Source organism: Electrophorus electricus, unplaced genomic scaffold (assembly GCF_041902795.1).
Source record: "Electrophorus electricus isolate QZ-2024a unplaced genomic scaffold, ASM4190279v1 Scaffold224, whole genome shotgun sequence".
NCBI classification, from domain to species: domain Eukaryota; kingdom Metazoa; phylum Chordata; class Actinopteri; order Gymnotiformes; family Gymnotidae; genus Electrophorus; species Electrophorus electricus.
The window spans coordinates 43225-47500 of NW_027658504.1; the positions used below are offsets into that span (position 1 = coordinate 43225).

The 4276-nt window shown below is 58.2% G+C and overlaps 1 non-coding gene across 1 annotated transcript in view; it reads left to right on the plus strand.

Moving 5' to 3' along the window:
- Positions 1-4130: 4130 nt before the first annotated feature.
- Positions 4131-4276, plus strand: part of LOC145655349 (18S ribosomal RNA) — a 1839-nt gene continuing 1693 nt past the window's right edge. Inside the window, exon 1 of the ribosomal RNA XR_014121492.1 lies at positions 4131-4276. This exon is cut by the window's right edge and continues 1693 nt beyond it. This is a non-coding gene — a ribosomal RNA (18S ribosomal RNA).

Genomic DNA, 4276 nt, shown 5'->3' on the forward strand with positions numbered 1-4276 from the left:
AGTAGTATGATTTAAAGGCACAAAGTGAATGAAGTGTGCCCAGGCCCAGAGCTACTTTGCTGGGCATGACTGTGTTTGACCTCTTGGGCCTGGAAGTCTGGTAGTAGTAGTATGATTTAAAGGCACAAAGTGATTGAAGTGTGCCCAGGCCCAGAGCTACTTTGCTGGGCATGAATGTGTTTGACCTCTTGGGCCTGGAAGTCTGGTGGTAGTAGTAGTATGATTTAAAGGTACAAAGTGAATGAAGTGTGCCCAGGCCCAGAGCTACTTTGCTGGGCATGACTGTGTTTGACCTCTTGGGCCTGGAAGTCTGGTGGTAGTAGTAGTATGATTTAAAGGCACAAAGTGATTGAAGTGTGCCCAGGCCCAGAGCTACTTTGCTGGGCATGACTGTGTTTGACCTCTTGGGCCTGGAAGTCTGGTAGTAGTAGTATGATTTAAAGGTACAAAGTGAATGAAGTGTGCCCAGGCCCAGAGCTACTTTGCTGGGCATGACTGTGTTTGACCTCTTGGGCCTGGAAGTCTATTTCTAGGCTTATATAAAGGGTCAAACTTCTTGAAGTGTGCCCAGGCCCAGAGCTACTTTGCTGTGCATGACTGTGTGACCTCTTGGCCCTGGAATTCTGGTGGTAGTAGTAGTAGTAGTAGTATGATTTAAAGGTACAAAGTGAATGAAGTGTGCCCAGGCCCAGAGCCAGGCCTGGGCAGCAGGGGGCGCTCCTGGCCATGCCCAGCGAGTTTCGTGCGAATCGGACCTGGTCCGGAAGAGATACGAAGGGAAAACTCATTACTCGTCGGGGTGGCACATCCAGGCTCTCGACCCTCCCAAAGCGTCCGACCAGGGTGCACCCTGCCGGGCATGGTTAGCCGCCAGCCCCCTTCCTGGAGGTCTGGTTGGCACGGGGTTTTGATTTATCGGTTTCATATCTCTGGGCTCCTTGGGAGCAGAAAGTCGGTTGAGGGCCCTTTGGAAAGAGCCGGGGCTGCCGTTTAACGCTGTCCAAGCGGCAGGCGAAGCGCACCCACCGTTTTTACGCTATGATTTTTTAAAACCGCCGGGGCGGCAAACACAGGGCCGGTCGGGTTTGAAGACGAATATCTCTTCGGCCCTTGGGAGGAGAGAAGCAGCGCGGGTCACCTTTGAACGCGCTCGCTGCCAGGAACGTCTGGCGTAAAAGTTTCGTGGGAATCGGACGTTCCTAGGCTGAGAAGCGAGCGCCCGCCCTCGGGCGGTCGGGGGCCCCTTTCTCATTCCCCGTCTGGGCTAAAAATACGAGGTCGGACCCGATGGACTCGGGAGACTGGAGAGTACCAGGGAGACCCTGGAAGCAGGCGACCCGACCCACGCTTCGCTGTCTCCTCGGCCCTCGGGAGTAGAAGCGCGGGGACGGTGGCGTGGGCAGCAGGGGGCGCTCCTGGCCATGCCCAGCGAGTTTCGTGCGAATCGGACCTGGTCCGGAAGAGATACGAAGGGAAAACTCATTACTCGTCGGGGTGGCACATCCAGGCTCTCGACCCTCCCAAAGCGTCCGACCAGGGTGCACCCTGCCGGGCATGGTTAGCCGCCAGCCCCCTTCCTGGAGGTCTGGTTGGCACGGGGTTTTGATTTATCGGTTTCATATCTCTGGGCTCCTTGGGAGCAGAAAGTCGGTTGAGGGCCCTTTGGAAAGAGCCGGGGCTGCCGTTTAACGCTGTCCAAGCGGCAGGCGAAGCGCACCCACCGTTTTTACGCTATGATTTTTTAAAACCGCCGGGGCGGCAAACACAGGGCCGGTCGGGTTTGAAGACGAATATCTCTTCGGCCCTTGGGAGGAGAGAAGCAGCGCGGGTCACCTTTGAACGCGCTCGCTGCCAGGAACGTCTGGCGTAAAAGTTTCGTGGGAATCGGACGTTCCTAGGCTGAGAAGCGAGCGCCCGCCCTCGGGCGGTCGGGGGCCCCTTTCTCATTCCCCGTCTGGGCTAAAAATACGAGGTCGGACCCGATGGACTCGGGAGACTGGAGAGTACCAGGGAGACCCTGGAAGCAGGCGACCCGACCCACGCTTCGCTGTCTCCTCGGCCCTCGGGAGTAGAAGCGCGGGGACGGTGGCGTGGGCAGCAGGGGGCGCTCCTGGCCATGCCCAGCGAGTTTCGTGCGAATCGGACCTGGTCCGGAAGAGATACGAAGGGAAAACTCATTACTCGTCGGGGTGGCACATCCAGGCTCTCGACCCTCCCGAAGTGTCCGACCAGGGTGCACCCTGCCGGGCTAAGAGAACAGCCAGGTGAACCCTGGAGGTTCCGAACTCCAGACCCCTGGACCCGACGGCTCAGTCCGCCTCAGGTGCACTACAGAGGTCCTCGGGCTGTCCCTGAGTGCATTAAAACGGAAATCAGAATTACTCCCCCGGGTGGCACTTCCAGGCTCTCGACCCTCCCAAAGTGTCCGACCAGGGTGCACCCTGCTGGGCATGGTTAGCCGCCAGCCCCCTTCCTGGAGGTCTGGTTGGCACGGGGTTTTGCAAATAGGTCCCGTCGGGTATATGGGAGAGCAAAGAGAATCAATGGGGTCCAAGCACTAAATTCATCCAGTGGCGTTCTCTGGAAGCCCAAGGGGAGTCCGAGGGGTGTTCGGCCGGCAAGGGGAGCTCTCCCTCGGACACATGATCAAACGCCTGTCCCCTACCGGAAAGTGGTGTGCTCTGGATGCCCCCCCCCCCCCATCCCCCGAGGGGGGTGCTTATCCCGCGAGGGGAGCCCTCCTCGGGTTAAGTGAACCATCATGCCGATTCCCCTATGGAAGTGGGCACATCCAGGCACACAGTCTGCTTTGCTCTCCCCGACCCGAGTGCGTCTGTTGGGCTGAGTGTACGCCCAGGCAACTGGATCCAATGGCTCAGTCCGCCGCAGCGTGCTTCGACGATGGGTCGTACAGCCATGCCACCAGGGTGGGCGTGTTTGTAAATGTACCAGTGGATTCTCGTCGGCCTGCCACATCCATGGTATCGACCCACCAGGCCTGTCCGACCAGGGGTTGACCCTGGACGGGCACGGTCTGTGGTTTGGCCCTTGTCCTAGATGAAATCGGGCACGGGGTTTTCTGGCCAGGTACCATCGGGTTACTGGGAGAGCGGCTTCGGTCTCCAGGTGAGACCAATGGTGAAGCAGCACGAGGCAATGGAGAGCATGCAAAGCGATGGGGAAGCCATGCACGGCAATGGCCACGAAAAAAAAAAAAAAATCACCACGGAAGGAACGTGAAGAACAAGGAGGAGTGTAGTGACACTGCCCAAAGCTGCCCGGTGTTGCAGGGGTCTATTGGTGTGTTGCTTCCTTGTTTGGTAGAGTGGAGTACCAGACCCGCCAGGGGTAGGCAAACCATTCCCCCTACGGTAAGTGAGGAGCCAGCCATTTGACGAGCGGGTGTCCACGTGTACGGGTGCGAGCGCTATCCCCCCACACGGGGTTAGGCCACGGCCTTAGGTGGACGTCTGCCGACCAGCCCCGGCTGATCCAGAACTTCTGATGTGGAGAGCGGTTTTGACAGATCCTCCCTGGTTCTAGCGGGTCAAGCCTCTGATGGGGGGTGGGGGTTATTTGTAACCCATCCCAGAACTCTCTGGGGGAGACTCAGACGGCCAGTCTGTCTACTCAGTTGTCCTATACTGGTGTCTGTGGTTTGGGAGGAAGGGAGTGCCCTGCTTTGTTGGCCTCCTCTTCAAACCTACCTGGGCCCACGAATCACTCTTCTTGGTTACATCACGAAACGTAGGTTGAGCGAGGCTAGGGGGGAGGGAATTCGACGAGGTCTTTCCCTTGTCCCCCCACCAGCGGCCCACGAAAATCAAAACGGCGTGAAGGGAGGGAACGCCGAAAGCACCTGGAGTCGGCCGTCCGCACCTCCGGAGGAGGTGGACGGGGTACGGTGCGGGCATGACCGGATGGGACAGCTTTGCATCAAGGTGAGAGGTCGGCGTCCGAAGGCCAGAGGGCGGTGCGCGAGCACGTTTACACTGGCCGCGGAAGCTGTCCTGGGTAGCCCTGTATGGCGTCTGGACCTGACGGCGCACGCACTTACAACCCGCTGCTTCCTAGCCCCCGGAAGGGGAGGCGGATGTCACTCGTGGTTCATCCCAGACCACGGTGCAAACTACCTGGTTGATCCTGCCAGTAACATATGCTTGTCTCAAAGATTAAGCCATGCAGGTCTAAGTGCACACGGCCGGTACAGTGAAACTGCGAATGGCTCATTAAATCAGTTATGGTTCCTTTGATCGCTCCACACGTTACTCGGATA